Consider the following 21826-nt stretch of genomic DNA (forward strand, 5'->3'; position numbering starts at 1 on the left):
ATAACTAATAAACATGGTTTTAAGATATAATCTCAACTTAGTAATATCATCAGTATGAAAGGCATAAGTTGTTTGAGGTACCTTCAATTCAACAGTCTCAGGAATGCTATCAGCATTTGCCATCAAGGCATAGTTCACCTCATGTTAAGAATCTGAAGTGTCTGTCCAGCTTTTCTTCTTTGTGACAAGTGCCTTGCCTTTGTCACTTTTTCCTTTCTTGCAGTCAGGAGATATGTGGCCTCTTTCACCACAGTTGTAGCATTTGACATTTGAGTTGTCTCCTCTGTCAGACTTTCCTTTACCTTCAGACTTTCTGAACCCTTTCTTATCAGAACTTCCACTTTTCCTGGAAAACTTCTTGCCTTTTCTGAATTTCCTGTAGGCTATCTTTGTGATACCCTTCACCATAAGAGCACACAATTTTATCATCTCTTCATCAACATCCATTTCAGGTAAACTATCAGTTTCTGAATCATCATCATCAGAATATGATGACTCTGAATCAAACTTTATGATGAGAGCCTTTTCTTTTCCCCTTTTTGAGGCAGCCATTTTAGGAGATTCCTCCTCAGCCTTAAGAGCAACTGTCCTTGAATTTCTTCCATGCCTTTTGCTTCTTTGATCCATCTCAAGTTCATAACTCTTGAGCATACCATACATTTCATCAAGAGTAGTTTAAGTATTGTCATAGTTGTCTCTTATGGTAGTAGACTTCAAATCCCAATTTTCAGGAAGGGCTCAAAGGAATTTTAAATTTGAATCTTCAAGATCATTTTCCTTGTCCACCAGTGACAGATCATTCAAGAGTTTGACAAACCTGTCATATAAGTCAATTAATGACTCATCAGCTTTTGAGTCAAAGTGCTCATACTCTTGAGTGAGTATAGTCCTCCTGTTCTTCTTGATTACATCAGTTCCCTGGCATCTTATCTCCAGAGCTTCCCATATCTCCTTTGCAGTCTTGCAATGTATTACCCTGTTTGACATGACTTTAACAATGGAACTATGCAGCAAATGCCTTACCTTTGCATCCTTGGCAATAGATGAGATGTCTTTAACTGTGTACTTACCTTTCTCCTTTGGTATGGTCTTTGTTAGTTGATCAACAACTACAACAGAGGGCTTGGTAGGCTTATGTGGTCCTTCATTAATTCTGTCAAGGTATTCTGGATCAGTAGCTTTCAAAAACATAGCCATCTTCACTTTCCATATGGGATACTCAGAAGGTCTCAATATGGGAACTCTAATAGTATCATATCGACTGTGGGTTTGAGTCTTTTGAGTTTTTTCAGTTTTGGTGGGCTTGGTTGGAGTTTGTGCTTCTTCAGACATGATTGTTTGGATCTTTACTGTATGTGTGTTAACAGATAAGCTCTGATACCAATTGTTAGGTCACACAATACTGTAGAAGGGGGTTGAATACAGTGTTAATACAATTAAATCGATTTTGAACACAAGTAACAGTAAACAAATATATTCAATATGATAAACTCTGTTACAATGGAACTGTTCTCTCTCAGTGATGAACAAATATCACTAAGAGCTGCTAGGTTACAATGTATAATCTTCTCGATAATGATAACACATATTGTTAGTCCCTTAACAATATAGCAAGAATTACAGAAGGGGGGTTGAATGGAATTCTTGAACCTTTTTCTTGAAATAAAATGTTCAACTCGATTATGGATATATTTGTTTTGATTAGCACAATGCGGAATGTAAACTTGAATGAATCAAAACATAAGTAATTAAAAACAAGAGTCTTTAAAAAAACTTTCTGGTGGATTTAAACAATTCCACCAGAGATATATATAATATATCCAGAGGACTCTGTGTGCAGAAATGCTCACAGCTGCTTACAAAATAGAACTGCTAAGAACACAGGAAATGCTAAAGATAGTGCTTACAAAAATTTCTCTGTAGTTGTTTCTTAGCTATCTCAGTTATTTTTCTAATTGCTACTCTCTTGGTTTATATATTACCAAGATTACAAAGTCAAAAGAACTGAACAAATATAAAATCTAACAGTCTTGATCTTTGCTGCTTTTCGTCCTCTATTACCCAGTTAATGGACTTCCACAGTGTATTTGTATCCAACTCAACGGCTGTGTGTCAGCTTTCACTGTTCAACTGATGTTTGAATCTTGATATGATCATCTGTCGACTTTCAGATCATCCGTCGATGACTTAATTGATCATCCGTCGACTGCTATGTTAAACATCCGTTGATAGTCATTTGATCATCCGTCGAAGCTTTGTTAAGCATCCATTGGTAGCTATTTTGGTCATCCGTCAAGCATCCGTTGGTAGCTATTTTGGCACTTGACTTCATTTCACTTATACAAAATTACAAGACATTGCTTATGTACAGTTAATCAACCTATTCTGCATATCTAGTTAAAGTCAACATGACTTATATGCTACTACAGATTCTATACAAAGGTGGATACAATACTGTGCTACAAACTTATTATTACATAAGCTACTCACTCGATGGATAATAAGTTAATCATCCGTCGGGACTATAATGAGTTATCTGTCGAGACTATAATTCTTATCCGTCGAGTGCTACATTATTTCACTAAGTAAAATCTACTTAGATGTTTTGTTTAGGTAATCATCAAGTACACAACATATTCACAACACATATAGTGTAAACCCTAAGTCTGTGTTTATATAATACACAGTTACAAGATAACTTCTAATTGATATGGAATACAATTTTGTCTCCTAAAATATATCAATCAGATATCTTCTACAAGTCTTCCAGTCTTCTAACTCTTTCCACGCATATATTCTTTTATCTTAGTCTCAATCTTCTACTGTAAATCAGCTTCCTTCCTTATATGAAAGTCTTCCCGCACTTAAGTTCTGATATGACCTTAAGTTCTGATATTAAGTTCTGACTTCCAGTAAGTCCTGATTTCAGTAAGTCCTGATATGCCCTGTTTGTTAAGATCTGAAGACTAAACATGAATCATATTAGACATGACATCTCAAATATATCTAACATCAACAACTATCCCTTACGATGGCTAGCCGTTAATAGCTAAATTATGACTTAGATATAATTATGCTATGTGTTTGCATATCATCAAAAGTATACATGATTCCTAACATCCATTTTGTAGTCCTATGTGTTATCATCATAAGAGAGTGGTAGATAGAAAAACTTAAGAACTTTGTGTGTGTGTGTATAGTCTTACTCCACTGAAAATGCCCTTATAATGCACACTAGAAACTAAAATTATAAATTTCTAAATCACTTCGAAATGTAGCACATATGAAATTCAAATTGATCATTGCAAAATTGAGAAAAATACAGTAAAGTCGGATTTCAAAAAAAAACTCACTAATTGATGAGAAAAATCAATTTAAAAAGGAGAGGATTAGCTGAGATTCTATGTGTGATGTCTATTTTAATTTTGTTTGGTGCATGTTGTGGGCCATTCGATTAGATTGATCTAAGGGTTAAAATTAGTTTCTAATTTTCATTTTAAGAGTTTTTTTCTATTTGATTATCTCCATGTATTAAGTAATTTAGAAATAAAAGCAATGCAATATATGTACATAACTATTTTATTGAAAAGAATAGTAGATGATCTAAGAGCATGACATCTAAAAGGGGAAACAAAGCAATTATATGAGTTTATGAATGAGAAATTAGTATTAAAATATGATGAGCTCCAAACTATTATTGAAATCTATTAGTAGTTAACAACTGACACCTTAACTTATCATAATCCTTTTTTAAAATTAAATGTATACCAAATGCATTTTCCATCTTAAAAGCACACTAAGAAGAACATATCCACATCCGATAAAAAAATATGAACATACCCCCTATTTAAGTAATAAATATATATTATCCATTCGATAGGATAGAACAAACAAGTGGAATTAATGCTTTTAACTTGGCATAACACTTCGTTAGCAATCCAATTTCCAATACTGAAATAAAAATTTGCAGGGATTAACAAACGCGTATCATTAGTATTATAATAAATATAGAATTTCTATTATATGGTTTTCTTCTATTTTATTCCTATTATAAGCGTAATTCTTATAGATGTCAATCACATATACACAGTACCCTTTATTTCCAAATAGTTGCATCGTATATTAGTAAGTCTAAACACATTAATTTATAAGATTTTTAAAAAGTTTTCATATGTAGAAACTAAGAAGAGTGCATTACATCTATAGCTTGATCGATCCGTTTCTTGAACATATTTATTCCTATATCAAGCTGTCTAACTTAACCATCCCCTTCTTGTGTTAAAGTAGCTACATTGAGTAATTGTTTTATATACATCTTTTCTTAATTAGAATGATTTTATGTTAGCCTACTAGAACCTATTAAATGAATCCAGGAAAAAATATCACATGTACAAGAGTGAAAGTTTAAAATAATAAGTTGAGTTCAACAAGGCAGCTGTTGTGGAATAAAAATTAGAGTGTGTTAGTAATTAATACTAGGGTTTGTGAGCTTCGAGTTTTAATGGCTGCTCTCGCGTTCGGGACTATCGGTCCTTACAAGATGCCTACGTATCTCCGTGTAGTACAGAATCAAGCCAAAAACGTAGTTCTAGTTTAAGGGGTATAGCCCTTTACATAGAGGTGAGTCTAGGGTTAGACTTGTGTTGGGAGACTTGGTGGAAAAGTCTCCAACTTAGATGGAGATTAGGAGTCCTGGAAAAGAAGGAACTCCAGAACCTTCTATGCAGGACTTTGATTCGGTTTAGGACACATGTATCTGCTCTTCCAGCCGTATTGGGCCTAGTCCGTGAACAACTTGTGTTCGTGGACCTTGACGACGACCTCTGCTAGTGGGTCTTGTTTACATGGGCCGTCTTGAGTCTGCTACGAGCTTAGACCAGACAAGTTTGTACTGGACTTCAGACAAGAAGCTCAAGTGTAATTAACGTGACATTTAATGTGTGTTTAGGATGTATTTTTTATACACATCACAAATTTCCTAAACCCTTACTAGTAATAAATTTCCTAGTAATGGTTTCGTCGACCTTATTCATAAAGTTAATACTAAGTACTAGGAACACATTACAAGTTTCCTAAACATAATAAACCTTCAGGTTTGAAGCGTGCCAAGTGAGGGGCACTTCATCACTGTTCAAGGTCTCCAACTTGTAGGATCATCGTTCTAATGTATTTCTGACCTTATAAGGCCCTTTCCAGTTAGGGGCTAGATTTTCTCTCCCCCGACTCCCGAAGCCTCAATCTTTCTTAGAACTAAGTCTTCTTGCTGAAAGAACCTTTATTTAACCCTTCTATTGTAATAGAGGGAGGCTCTTCGTTGATGTTCTGTATTGCAGGCCTTGGCCTCATCTCTGACCTCGTCAATAAGATCCAGAGCGGTCCTCATGCCTTCTTCATTGGTTTCTAGCTCATAAGCTTAGATCCTAGGGGATCCATAAGTGATCTCGAGGGGTACCACAGCCTCGACTCTGTAAGCCAACATAAATGGGGTAACTTCAGTAGTCACTTTGCAGGTGGTAGGATATGCTCATAGTAGAGGCAGCAACTCATATTCCCAAGTGTTCCTTGAGCGTTCAACCTTTTTCTTAGGTCCATCAAAGATGATTTTATTATCAACTTTGACTTGCCGTTTGCTTGTGGGTGAGCAACCGAGGTGAAGCGAAGTTCTATGCTGTTATCATCACAGTACTCTCTAAATTCTACATTATCAAATTGTTGCCCATTATCCATGACAAGGATGCGTGGGATCCTAAATCGGCATATCACATTCTCCCAAAATAATTGAGCAATTTTCTTGGTGGTTATCTTGGCTAGTGCCTTAGCCTAAATCCACTTTGTGAAGTAGTTTATGGCTACCACAATGAACTTCCTCTGTCCCGATGATACAGGAAATGATCCAAGTATATCCATTCCCCACATTGCAAAATGGATGGGTGTGCTGATAGATGTAAGCCTCTTTGGGGGCTGTCGTACTATTGGAGCGTGCCTCCGGCACCTGTCATATTTTTTCACATAAGCATTTGCATCGGCTAGCTAGCATAGTTGGCCAGTAGAATCCCAATCGAGTTATCTTATAAGCGAGGGCACTGCCCCCCAAGTGTTTTTCACAAATCCCTTCATGGGTTTCTTTAAGCACCTCCTCTGCTTCAAGAGGTCTCAAGTAATTCAGGTATGGAATAACAAATGACCTTTTGTAGAGAAGACCTTCAATCAATGAATATATCAATATTCTCACCGACAGCTTACGTGTCTCTTGGGCATCATTGGGGAGCCAGCCAGTCTTTATGTGGGTTTTAATGGAGTCTATCCAATAACTTGCCACACCAACTGGTGCTATCAGATTTATGACATATATAGTAGGGGTCTTCAGGAGCTGAAAGTAGATACTTCTCGGATAGTTCTCAATTTCAGACAAGGCGAACTAGGATAGGGCATCCACCATAGTGTTCTCCTCTCTCAGAACATGTTCTGCGTACCATTCATCAAAATGAGTTAGTATTCCTTTCACGGCTCTCAGGTACTTGGCCATAGTATGATCTTTGGCCTCAAACTCTCCATTGATTCGAGCAACTACAAGTATTGAGTCTCCACAGACCTTCAGGTTTTTGGCCCTCACGGCTCTAGCAAAGCCTAAGCCGGCTATCAATGCTTCGTATTCTGCTTCGTTATTTGTAGTTGGGAAGTTCAACTTCAAAGCATACTCCATTATGAACCCATCAGGGCTTTGCAACTAGACTTGCACCACTAGATTTTGTTTTGGACGCTCCGTCAAAATGGAGAACCCAATACTCTTTTAGAGTCGTTTCTTTATCTTTCTCTTTCTCTCCTCCTTATGAGGTTACTATCTCTTGACCCCGACTTCTTGGTCATTAATGGTGCACTCTACCACGAAGTCTGTTAAGGCTTGAGCCTTGATGGTCGTTCGAGGCTTGTACTTGATGTCAGCTTCTCCTAACTCAATTGCCCACTTGATGAGCCTTCTATTGGTCTTCAGGCTATGAAGAATGTTCCTCAAGGGTTGGTCCGTCAGGACTTCGATCTTGTGAGCCTGGAATGGTGGGTTCATTATCTCGTCAGTGAATGGTGGGTTTGGATCATCAGGATCTCCTAGGGGCATAAGATCACTTATATCAGTCCTCGGGGCAACAGTCTTTCTTGATATTGGACCATCCAGGTCTATGATTGGAGGAAGATCTCTCCACCTCGCTGCAAGTGGGGGTCTTGGGGTCAGGTGCGCCTCCAGGTCGAACTTTAGCCTTTGGATCTCAGCTTCATGAGCCCTGATCCTCTCCTGTACATCTTGGGAATTCGTCCCTTGAGTGCTCCTTGGCCGCTGGTTGGTACTAGGCATCGGCTCTTTGCCAGCACGCCTCCTCCTTGGAGCAAACTCGTCATCCGATGATTCAGAATCTCTATCAGAATAGGGTCCAGAGAATTCTTGATCCTCCGGAATAGGAACCAAGCCACATATGTATTAGGGAATTCACCCTTGTGCTTCACTCCGATTAGAGTGTCCACTTCCTCCAGCCTCGGGGTATAGAGGCATCATGTAAGGGGGGTTAATGGTCACGATCGTCAAGTACTCATACCCAACGGGTTGAGGGTTAGCTGCTGAAATTAGGGATTCGTCCCTTGAGGAGCAGGGGGATTCGTCCCTTGTGGCTGAGCCTCAGTTGCCCCTACCAGGGTTCCTCCTTGGGTGGAGGTATATGTTGAGTGTGATGGTACTTCCACCACTGATGCGATTGTTCGTGACATGATAAGAGTGTTTGTTCCACTATTGTTTCTGCTCCGTGTGTTCACCATGGTTATTGTAGTCTTCCCACAGACGACGCTAAATATTGTGGATCAAAAACTAGAGTGCGTTAGTAATTAATGCAAGGGTTTGTGAGCTTCGAGCTTTAATGGTTGTTCTCATGTTCGGGATTATCGGTCCTTGCATGATGTCTACGTATCTCTGTGTAGTAGAGAATCAAGCCAAAAATATAGTTCTAGGTTGAGGGGTAGAACCCTTTATATAGAGTTGAGTCTACGGTTAGACTTGTGTTGGGAGACTTGGTGGACAAGTCTCCAACTTAGATGGCGATTAGGAGTCCTAGAAACGAAGGAACTCCAGAACCTTCTGTATAGGATTTTGAGTCCGTTTAGGACACATGTCTCTGCTCTTCCAGCCGTATTGGGCCTAGTCCGTGAACATCTTGTGTTTGTGGACCTTGATGACCTCTACTAGTGGGCCTTGTCTACATGGGTCGTCTTGAGTCTGCTACGAGCTCGGACCAGACAGGTCTGTACTGGACTTCAGACAAGAAGCTCAAGTGTAATTAACATGATATTTAATATAACTTTAGGATGTATTTTCTATCCATATCAGCAACAAAAGAAGATTTTATGACTATGAAACTTGTGAATCTAATGAAGAGCCATGGTAGGAGGCCTAAATATACAGGGTTCTTGCATTCACTGTTAGTCCTCTACATCCGCGTATCTTATATCATCTAAATCAATATCACAAAATTAAAATAAACATTAAACTCCAAGTTAAATGATGCAAACATTATAATAATAAACTCACTCTTGGCACGCAAGTACTTCTTGTTCTCCTAGTTCCTTCTATAAATACTCATAAGAAAATTTAACATTAAATAATCGTATCACCTAAACATTAGTCTATATTCATATTCTTCTAGATTATCTTTGTCGAAAACAATGTACAATTAATGTGTTGTAAAAATCTGTTCTACTTTTGCAAAGTATAATTGAAAGGTAGATACTCAATTTAAATTTCGACATAACTAAAAACTAAATATCAAAATTAAGCACAATCGAGACCAAGATGACCACTAACAATGGCATATCAAGGCTATATTGTAACAACTAACAAGTAATGATGATAATGATTATGATGATGATGATGATGATGATAATAGTAATAATATCAACAATCAATTTAAAACATCACAAGTTGTTTAAATGGGAAAATTAAATTCTTACTCCTATAAAACAAACAAACAAGTTACAACCCATGGTTTCCTAATAATCATACACACAAATAAGTTTTTATAGCAAAACTCTTAAACAAAAATAATGTTGAATCGAACAGATAAGAACAAATAAGAGACTAAGTAAGAGCACAAAAATAATAAATATACACACAAAATATTAATAATTTATTAATATACTTGTGGACCCCAAACGTGGCCCCACACCACACCATAAATTGGCTATATTAACCCTAAAACGTGTCGCTATATGGCATAAATCCATTACAATAGGGTCTTTGACAATGTATTTTAAAAAATTAGGCGTAACATTTGGTCTCGTTGTCATAAGGGCTTATATAACGAATTTGGGACCATATTGGAAGAGAGTAAAGAAGTTGCAAATTCAGTTTATAGCAACGTTTTTATATTTATAGCAATGAATATAAAATCATCATAATACATGAGGCTTCCAATGACACCATTGTTTTGCAACCTTTTTTTTGTGATAATTGTTGCAATACATGGACTTATGCAACATATTTTGAGTTAATTGCAACATACTTCGAGTTAACTGCAACATAATTTATTAACAATTTTGAAGTATATGACAACCATTTTACCCTCTAATGCAACACAAAATTTTAAAAAAATTGGGCATGACCTTTAGATTTCATTAACAACAACCAAAATTTATTAGTATATATACAACACAATTGAACAAATAGTATGTTATTACTGTTGTTCTTAATCATCACATAAACTAGGTCAAAGCAAATTAACAAAGTTCAAGAAAAATAAAAACATTTACATCGCACATGATATTATAACTTAAATATACATTGACCAAATTCTTGGTTAATCATTTTTAAATATAAAGTCATGGTAGTGCTTCCTCTCCATCAGAATCACTATGGTCTCCATCCTCGACGAAGATGGATGTTATACCCAAACAATCTAACAAGTAGAATTACAGAAGGGAGGTTGAATGTAATTCTAGGTTTCTTTTCAATACTTAGAACTTCTTAAAAATCTAAAAATAACTGTGTATGAATATGCTAAATGCAGATAAGAAATATTCAAGTATTCAAACACAAATGAAATAAACAAGGATGTTTAAAAACTTTCCGGTGGATTGTTGTTTCAACCAAAAATATATATAAATGTAGAAGATCTCTGTGATGCAAAAAGCATACAGCTTCTTACAATTGAATTTATAGAGAGAGAACTTAAAAATTCTTAACAGATTATGCTCTATCTATTTCTCAGTTCTTTAATCAATATTTTTCTACTTTCTACTCTTGGTTTATATATCACCAAGTTAAATATGAAAAAGATAAACTAATAAAACAAACATGTCTAAGTCTAATCACATATTTCTTTATTTCTCCATCCAGCATCTTTGTATTTCTTCAAGTTAGCATGTAAATAGAAATGCTTCTTGATCTTCATAATCCTGATTACAGGCTGTCACATTCCTTTTATATACAATCAACCCATGTGACTTTCAAGTCACTATAAACTCCTATTTGAATTTGTTATCTGTCGAGACTCTGTTGGATCATTTGTCAAGACTCTATTGGATCATCTATTGATTGGAACTTGGGTCATCTGTCGAAGCCTTGTAGAAACATTCGTTGAAAGTATTTCCAAAACAGTTGACTCAATTTCACTTATGCAAAATTACAAGGCATCTAATATTTACAATTAGCCAACCTATTTTGCATATCATACTACAAGACAACATGACTTAGAATATCTTACAACTTCTAATCATTCAAGACATTACAGTATACAGGAATGTGCTACAAAAACTTATTTAATCATAAGCTACTCTTTCAATGGATTACATGTAAGATTATTCATTAAGAGCTACAATTATACTTAATTAAATCTACTAAGGTGTTTTGGTAAAATATCATCAAGCCTACAACATATTCCTAACAATCTCCCCCAATTTATGTTTACTAGAATTGTAGGCATAAATTTAGAAGGAATTGATTATAACAAAACACCCTAAACAAAAAGATCATTCAATAGCAGATAAAATGATAAGTGTTGCAAATTTTATTGGAAGTTGACAAAAGAAAGTTCACACAAGTATTACAGGCTTTATTCAAGGTGCTCATCTAGTCTGAGCAAATTAATCTTTTCTCCTTGAATGTGTAGTCTTCTTTCCCAGTTTTTCATTATTCTCTTCTATCTGGTGTTGGAGTTTTCTGTAGAACTCAGATTCATCTTCATTAGATTGATCCACCATCTCCTGAATTTCCTTGAGAGTTTCATTACTTGAAATCTTTATTTGGTCTTCTAATTTGAAAAATCTTCTGGTGTTCTTTTCATTCTTGAACTCCATTAACCAATATGGTCTCAAGTGCACTCTATTCCCAGTGTAAGGAATGGTTAAGACTCTTGGTAGTGCACTTGGGTCTCTCCAGCTTTGTCTTATTTGTTCAATTTTGTTCAGTATCTCCTTTTTATCCACCATGGTGAATTCAAAGTTTTTCTTGATAGCAGAGAATAATTTTACTTGAGACAAAGTAGCCTTCATTGTGAATTCTGTGAAGAGGCCAAGTAAATTCCTTTCCACCATTGTATCTGAACAATAATCTTTTTGGGAGTCTGTTGTGGGCATCAATAGCTCTCACTTCATCTAGCTCATCCAAGTAAAGATTTATGTCAGAAAACTCCTTTATGTCACAAATAAAGAGCGAATCTCCTTTGTTGATTGTTGGCTTGGGTTTTGATAAGGTTTTGGATTTAAATGGGATATACTTGACCGGCTTGCTTGGTATATTCTTTTTTTAGAGGAGGTTGGTATTGGGATATTCAGCTAAGGAATAGGTAGGCTTTCCCAGTCTATTTGTTCATCCTTGGGAATGATTGGCTGACCATGATAATTCATACCATGATGGACCTTGATTTCAACTTGCTCTAGTATGGGAAAAGTTGGTTGATCTATAATAGTAGACTAATTTGGCTTTGGTTCAATATCTTCTTCTTAAAATACCAGCTCCATCTTGGCTCTTTCCTTCCAATACCCCTTTCCTGATTTCTGCTTTGGTTCCCCCAGTTTCTCAGTTTCAGTTATGGTGGCAGGCTTCTCAACTTCTGATTTGGTGGCAAGCTTTTAAGCTTGTTTCTTAGCTTCTAAGGCATCCAACCTTTTCAGATTCTTGAGTCTCAATTTTTATTCTTTCTTGGCTTCTCCAAATTGAGGATGTCCAGCCATCAAACAAATTAGTTTTCCATGCCTGTAGATTTTAGCTATTCTTTTCTTCAAGAATGAGTCTCTTTGATCTTTATGATTAGCAATGGAGTGACCAAACAACTTCATTTCATCAGGTTGAGGAGTTGCATAGACTAGGTCCAAAGGATTCTTGCTAGAATATTTTGATGAATGATTCTTGGGCTTCAAAATCACAGTTGTAACAACCCAAATCCGGGGTCAAGATTTAGTGTCACGAAACAATTTTTACATAAAATAAAAGCATATTCAACTAACCCCTTGAATCCAGATCATTTACAGGTTATGGTATGAAACAAGAATCTAACCTTCTACAACTCACAATAACTAGAATACAAGTATACCTCTGTACTAATGCTCTTGTCATATTCTTCTAACTTCTTCAACCTCTCGCAGCGGAGATTTCTCTAACTTCTGTTGTCTATCAAAGCTATTCACTTTTATCCTTATATGTTTCTGGAAGAAATAAGAATTTACAAAGCAAGAGTGAGCCAAAAAATGCCCAGCAAGTATATAATTTGAGTTTCAAGCATTAATACCAAAGGAAAAACTTCCGGACAAAATCTTAAAACAATTTTAAACAATTCTATTTATTTGAGTGAGTTGAGCGAATAAATGTTGATTGTCACCAACCTTCAACTATAAATCCAAAAGTGACAAGCGATTCCCCGATTGATCTCCTGAATCAGGGTTTTGTCCGGTTTTGAAATCATAAAACTTTTCGAGAGAGAATGCCGTTAATGGCGATCAACAACAAATTAGACTGGACACTAGTTCACACTTATATCCTGCTAATCAGTCATAATACAGTATAGATATATACCCAACCGTATAGATCCATTCAGGTACCTAGGCTCTATTGCCCAAGGGTCCGGTCCATCCCCGGCCCATAGGATCCAGCTCATCACTGGTCCTCACAATAAACATCCAGCCCGTAGAGTGTTTTAATGTCAAATCATTTTGAATTCAAAACATCCCAATTCAGGGGTCACAAATAACCCAAAAGAATGAGTATTTTCTCAATAGAGCAATCGAATTATAGGAACAATAAAGAAAATAACATGCATAATCAGAGTAATTGCAGCGAAATGTAAAACATTTAACTATTCTGAACTTAGAATAGGAACGAAAAAATAATTGCAGTATTTTAAAAGAAAGTTCAGGAATACTTGCCTCAATAAGCTTTAATCGCTATTACCAGTTGACTTTGGTTCGAATTGAACATTCGGCTTTATCATCCAACCACTACTCTATCTTGGATACGATCCCACACTCAGGCCCTTCGATTGGAACTTCGCTGATCTCGACGTCTAATCACTAGATCATTCCTAGTCCGATGTCAATACTCGGGTTTTCCGTCTAGGACCTACAGGGTTAAAATACCCTAATTCAGATAATCGTTTCGCTTAACATAACATCACTATCCCATTCTACCCATACGATTTCATAATCCAACTCATATTTATATGTATTATTAAAATACACATAGCACTTATGGTTCACATCTTCGAAACTCAATTCGGTGTTTATTTTCGGAAAGTACGTATATTCGTTGTTTGAAAATAATAGGGTAATTGATTATAAAATATTTTTGTCACAACACACAACTAGGTTCGTATGATATAATTATTTACTTTCGTTCGACGTCTACGATAATTATAGGTTACGTTCCCGTATTTTCAGAATTAATTTCCCGAAAATCGGGCAGCGTCTCCTTTGTTTATAGGCCTACCCGTCGAAACAATTTGAAGTTAAATCCACAACAACAATCCAATCATAACCAATTCCACAAATCCCAAACTACGATTCAATTAATTACTATTATTTCTCGTATTTTACATTTTTAGTCGTATTTTTATTTTATTCGCATTTTTCGTTTCGCAATTAATTTTACCAACTAATTTTATTTAATTAATAACGTAGGACTCAGATAAAAATCATCACCGTCGACTCGCCAAGGCTCATCGTCGACGGCGGTAAAATCCGCGGGTGCCCGAAAATTTCAGGTTTCCAACGCGTATTCTACCGATTAAATTCATATTTATTCCCGCACGATAAATTTTTCTTTATTTCACGTAACTTCGAATCAATATATTCACTGCAACAAATAAAATGAATAATTAAATTAGTCAGGACAACACAGAAACAAGCAACATAATCGAATCCAACAAAACTCAGGCAAGGTCACCGGAAAATACACAGTTGGCCGGAAAATCGCAACACAGCAGCCATAACACAAGCACACATACAGGACTCACATACGCACACATACACACACACATGACTCACACACGTATTATCACACACACACACGACTCACACACGTATCATCACACACCCACACGCGCCACCAACTCCCTGGAAAACCGGGGAAGGCGGCGATTGGAAAGTGCTAGCAAAACGAATCCCACTGAACCATACATATACACACGTAAACGTACATATATATATATATATATATATATATATTAACTCAGTAACAACTGAAATCAATTGAAGCTAGTTACCGAAATTAATCGATGGCACTCACCGGAAAAGAGAAAGAAACGGAAACGGCGGCAAGGAAATAAGGGAACAGGGGAGAGAGAGAGAGTAAAAAGAGAAAGAAAGAAAAGAAAGAGGAGGGAGAAAGATTGAATAGAGAGGATTATATATATATATTAACTTAGTAACAACTGAAATCAATTGAAGCTAGTTTATGAAATTAATCGATGGCACTCACCGGAAAAGAGAAAGAAACGGAAACGGCGGCAAGGAAATAAGGGAACAGGGGAGAGAGAGAGAGTAAAAAGAGAAAGAAAGAAAAGAAAGAGGAGGGAGAAAGATTGAATAAAGAGGATCGATCGAGAGAGAGATTAGAGGCGAATGAGAGATAAAGATTTGGGGAAGATAAAGATTCACATGTTTATCTGTTTTAATTGTTTCCCGAAAATTAATCTTGACTCGTAATTAAAATCTTAATGAAGGCTTGTATCCAACAATTACCAACAATTAACAATAAGGTAACACACAACTAACAGTCCCATCACATATTTTATTTATTTAGTAACTCGATAATTACATTTACGTGTCGGATCCGAAAATAGGTTACTTAGCCGCTAAGTAACTAAAAAGACGATACGATTTTAATATCAAATTTGAATAATTATAAAAAAATAGCTTCCTATAAAATACTTTATACAAAAACAAGGTAATAATGTCTCGCCTTTTGAGAATATGGATTTTATCGATATATAAAATGATTTGCGTATCGAAAATTTTACGCCGGGACTCATATAGTTCAAACCGTATCCCGAATCGAAAAAGTCAAAATACAAAAAGTGTTCAGAATTATCAGATTAGGTTAGGAAGGAGTTTTCGGAAGAGTTTCGGGTTGTAAAAACGCAAAAACAGTTGAAGTGGGATGATTTCTAATTCTAAAAAGAAATTTTATAATTATGTAAGAATAATCATTATTAATTCTATAAATTCTTATAAATTCACATAACAATTCAAAAATTCCCAGAAAATACCAAAATTATATATATTTTATTCTGGATAATTAAAGATTAAAATATCTAAATTTTTATCAGAAATAAACATCCAAATATTAATATCAATCATCAAATAATTCACCAAAATTCACATAAAAATTATATAATAATTATTTATTGATAATAATAATTACATAATATTTCTCGGACATTACATCCTTCCCCCCTTAAAAGGATTCTGTCCTCAAAATCATGCTAAGGAACAGACCATGATACTTCTCGAGTATCTTACTTAAACATTTCTCAGAACTCGTCAGTTTAACCATTACTCAACGGTTTCCTATCGATATCAATTCTATCAGTTGTTCATGCAACTTGACTCAAACCTCCATTTATACATATGGAGCTAAATTACTTTTCTCGGTTATATACATATAAACGTCTTACGAACTCGTTATGCCTTTAACAGCAAGACCAACTCATTCACAATCGATCTATCTATCTTATTTTTTCAAAGGACTAACTTAATCTACACTAATCTTCTTTTCTTTCTAATTCCAATAATTTACGTTAATGAATGCCTTCCATTTTCACTGACTGTTCTACTTTATTTCTCATGTCTCTTTCCACTCGATTAGCCTGACCTATGATCGTTTTCAATCGTATTCGAAAATCTTAACTCGATCTCTTGTATTTTTCATTCATTTGCGTTCGATATACTGAGCTCATGGCATCTTATGCTTCAAAATGTCCTACATCTATTCAAAAGTTTAAACTTCAAGGAAAAATTTCAACAATTGCATTTAACTTACGACTTAACAGTATATCCCAATTTCTTTTCAACCAATATCAAGTATATTCATCGAGCGAGAATCTTTTACTATCTGAAAGGAAATATATTAATTTGGAACGAAATGAATCATAACTTTATTCAAAACCCGGTCTCTTAGTGCTAATACTCACTTTGTTGTCATATCAAATTAAATATCAATATGAACTTTGATGCTCACAACATTCCATACTGAAGTCAACATCACTCATCTATATTATTACCACCTTTGATATCTAACCACAAAGTAAGTATCAGTATAATCCAGAAGTCGGATCAAAACCTGTTCTCAATTTCTAACTTTTCCAATTCCTTTATCCATTTCCCAGCAATCTTAGTGATAGTCACTCTTTCTTTTCTACTCTAGACATCAGTCTCTAAATGTACCCTTCCTGTTTGGTATTACACAACTGGAGCTCGTAATCAATTATAACCAGAATTCATACCTTTGAAGCTGAAAAATGCAATTGCTACTTTTCAACCCTCCACATGCATACCTTCAGGCGTTCCACTTGGTCTTCCTTAGTCCTTACTCCAAACACAGTCTTCATTGTGACTTCCAGCTTACAACTTTTAATGAGCAATGCGTGATTTCATACTTCCATTCATCTTTTCTATAACCACATCCGTGCATAACGGGAAATATTCTTTATCTCATTATTCTTTCATTCCCTACTCTTGAAGTTTCCTTCACTTATTACTTCATGCTTACCGGGTCATACTATACAGGGCTTTTGACACCAACTCGACTCTGTTCAGTAACCAATGAGAAATTTCACTGTATGTTTCGAGGTAACCTTGGTAAATCATTCGTTAGAGCCTTCAGGACCTTGCTTTAACTCTAAAGAATTCCAATATGAGATTTATTGTAACGTTCTTCTCTAACAGTTTGCCACTAATACCTTTATTTAATCTTCCCGGTTTACACGCATTCTTTGAATGAAATTCCTATCTTCAATTATCGGTGCTTCATTTCATTTCCCCTATCAGTTCTGGCACAACGGACATTCGCAACTGACTTATATCCTGGACCATTTTATAAAATTTCTTTGTCATCCTTTTGATTCCACTTCTTTTCTTCATTAATTCTTCATTCTCATAATTCATTATGTCTTTTATACATAAGGAATTTCTTTTTCTTGATAATACTAATATGTTCATTATTAGATAGATCATTTATGGAGTTATCACTGGAATAAAAACTTTTATTTATAATATTTAAATTCTTATTAACTGAATTATTAGAATTTATAACTAGCTATTTTCTTAGCCTTGCTTAAATCATCACGGTTCGCGTATTTGACTTTCCCCCATTGATCAACATTTCTTTTTCCTGAGGTCACATGTAGACTTCGTCAGTTTCTATTTTACATCGGATACTTGGATTTGTGAGTTTCCCAGTATTTCACAGCACCTTCCCTTAAATCATAATTCGACATGGATGTACATTCACGTTCTTCATGGAGTATTATTATAGATGGTAATATTTCTTTGCTCTATCTTGGATTTTCATTTCTTACAAACGTTCTTTCCACTAATTTATAGTAGCTTTCATTAATTCATCATTCGATATGGGTATACATCCAAGTCTTTCCTGGAACACTATTACAGATGATAGAATTTCTTTGCTTTATCTTGAACCTTCAGTTCTTAAAAATGTTCTTCTTACTAGCATGTACTAATAAATTTTCGTTCCTCTTGTTTATCTAAAAGGGCGTATTCATCAAAATAAAATCTTGCACAGGCTTGCAGTAACATCCCGCTAATTCTACTAGACTTTCAATTTCTGCTAATGCCATTACTTCCTCCAAGTTGCTAATCATTTTGATTTCGGGACTGAAAATCATGTCAGAGTTTGACTTAATCTAATTGGAATTGACCTCCATTTAACTAACCATCAGTTGACAAAGTTAATCAATTAACTCTTTTAATTGATCAATTAAACCAAGTGAAGACTAGCTAACTGGAATCAAAGACCAATTACATAAAGTCGGTTTGATCATAACATTCTTTCTCAAGAACCGAGATCGCAATCATTTGGAGTACCGATGAAAATGACAATATACTTCTTTATTCTTGAACGTTGGGTAATTTCTAAAAATTTGAGCGGCACTTCCCCTACACCATTGACTACCAGTCGGACTCAAGCCGACACCATCAATCAACCAAATCATCCACAATCATAACCACCCACTTCCATCAACCAAAATCATCAATTCACCATACTTCAAATTATATCATTTTGATCAGCATCTGACTGGCATAGCATATATCTTTTTAATTGGAATTGGGTCTTACACCAACAATGATTAATATAACCATGCCTTTCTCAGTTCTTTCAGAATATTACGAATTGTTATTAATGAACTTAAAGTTTGATTTCGCATTTCTTTTAATTTATTTCTGACCATTATTAATCGGTTTATCTTTTAATAACCGCGCATGCTCTTCATTATTATCATCGCAAGCTGGTGGAAACTTAATCGTTATATCATTATTTCTTAAAAGGTTTCACAGTCGAGTCACTATTGCTTCATCTCCACTTATGTTCCCATATCGAACTTTCGTCATTGGTCCAGTTATGGGTATCCAATTCACCATAACTTATTTACTCAAATTGGAGAACCTCACAGTTCCTTGAAGAACACGTTCGAAATTTGATTGCAATTAAGATTCCTTCTATCTTGAATCTTCACAACAAATATCTTCCCGCGATGAAGGGATGCCTCACATATTAATTTACTGTCTGAATTATTGTTCAGAATTTCCTTGATCTTTGATTGTCGTCCCGATACTCGTTTGCTTTATCTGACGCACAAAACTTTACTCCCTTATTTTGTTCACTAACCATTCATTTCACATCGAATCTTCTGATTTGAAGTGCATCATGTTAACGTAATCTACCATACTGATGAGATCCTCATAACATGAACAACTGTCTGATTTGATATATTTGCCATGACCGCGTTGTCGGTGTATCCATTCTTCCTTGCTCGCAAATGTCCACCATTTATCGGCTTGCAATCATATCCTCCTTCGACACGTAATTCTACCTGTCACATGGGACTATTTCATTTCTTTTGTAATCATCAGAGAACAGACTCAATGCAAGAGGAGAGTTTGTAATTATGATTTTGATTGAAAACTGAATGAGGAATAACCATGCAACAAACGATTGGGAGAATCTGCAAATCAGTAAATTAAAGGAGAAAGAATGAGTGAAGAATGAGACAACCATATTCGTACTCAAGATGGCTAGTCTTTCATACTATATGGCATACAGTACATGATTAGGTGGCATCCCACCCGACTCTTCATCATTTCGACAAGCGTCACATCACCACACTGTTTGTCTCAATCAAGAAGCAATATTTTGAGAAGAGAAATAATTTGGAAGGAGTACAATAAATTTTCTTTCGTTTTCACCTCATATGATTTATCAACAGAAGAAGCACATACGTATTCACGGATCGAGATAAACATATGTTGTCGTATTAGAGGAAAGAATAACATTGTTGGTCACTGTCTACACTTTACTTGAACATGCCTTCAAAGATCATTCGAATAACAGAGTTACCATTTCGGTCATGTCATAGCTCTGGAATGTCGTCTGGAAATGCCTTCACATTAAATACTTTAATGATCTGATCGTAATCGCGTCCTTCATGAAATTCATAATCACTACTTCCGAGTTCACCTGTGCCGCGTAGAATAACCATCGATCACGCAACGCTTCAATTTTGTTGATAGAAATACGATTCTTTTCCAATCATCTAGAAGATTCTTCCATTTCCTTCAATCATCCTCTGTCCGTTCGAGTGTTAGGAATATGTTTATTAGTTTGATGATAAGTTAAACAAAACACTTAAGTAGAAATCTAGTGTTTGTAGCCTCAACGGATAAGACCATCTTGGCTATCCGTTGAAGGAGTAGCTTTACTTAGCAATAAGTTTAGTATTGTAGCACATTTCATTCTCTGGATTCAAGTTGTAATTCTTAGATGTTGTAGGAAAGTATCAGTCATGTTGACTACAAGTGGATATGCAAATAGGAGGGCTAATTGTAAATATTTCATGCCTTGTAATTTTGTATAAGTGAAGAAGTATCAACTGATATTGAAGACCTTCAACGGATAAGAAACAAAGCTTCAACGGAAGTCTCTAAAGCTTCAACGGATAATATCCATCAACGGATAAGTGCTTCAACGGATAAAGACCTCAACTGCTAATGATTCAACGGATAAAGCATCAACGGATAAAGCCTCAACGGATAAGGCATCAACGGATGAAAGCTTCAACGGATGCTTAGTTCAATAGCAGTTGATAGTGACAATTCATAAGCTGACAGAGGCACATGGGTTGACAGAGACAAACTGGAATGTGGCAGCCTCTAGGAGGAATCAAGAAAATGCAGCATTTCCATTCTGGTGCAAACAAGGGAGTATTCAAAGATTAACAGCTAAACCTAAATTGCATTGGATAGAGAAATGAAGAAGAAACATGTGAAGAGCCTTTTAATTGTATTTTACTATTTTGTCTTCACTTGTAAACTTGGTGATATATAAACCAAGTAGCAGCTAGTAATTAGATGTGAATTTTCAAGAGCTGTTTAGAAAAATCCAGAGAGAAAATCATCTAGTTTGTACTAGGAAGCAGCTGTGATTTATTTCTTTGAATCACAGATTTTCTGAAATAACACATCTCTGGTGAAACAACAAATCCACCAGAAAAGGTTTTAAGTTCTTTGTGTTCTTTACATTTGTGTTTGAATATATATCTGTTTGTATCAGCTTCAAGCCATTCACACACATTTGCTCACTAAAACACTTAGCCTTAGAAACTACTCAAAACTTGAAAAAGTTTTGAGATTTACATTCAACCCCCCTTCTGTAAATCTCATTGTTAGTCCACTGGGAATAACAATTGGTATCAGAGCAAGCTCTTAACATACAAAGAGTTTAAAGATCTATTCTGCTAACATCATGAGTGCACAGAAGAATCCTCCTGCTAGGAAGGATATTGGAATAAAGATTCCAGTCCTGGAAAAAGATAACTATCATCACTGGAAAGTGAAGATGCATTTACATCTTCTTTCTCAAGATGAAAGCTACATCAACTGTATTGAAAATGGTCCTCACATCCCTCACAAAGTGGCCACAGCTGCTACTGCAATAGTTGCTGTTGGACAGTCCATTCCCAAGCCAAAAGCAGAATGGACTATTGAAGACATAGAAGAAATCCGCAAGGACAAGAAAGCCATGAACATTTTGTTTAATGGCTTAGATCAAGATATGTTTGACAAT

The sequence above is a fragment of the Apium graveolens genome, unplaced genomic scaffold (genome assembly GCF_009905375.1).
Source record: "Apium graveolens cultivar Ventura unplaced genomic scaffold, ASM990537v1 ctg2676, whole genome shotgun sequence".
NCBI classification, from domain to species: domain Eukaryota; kingdom Viridiplantae; phylum Streptophyta; class Magnoliopsida; order Apiales; family Apiaceae; genus Apium; species Apium graveolens.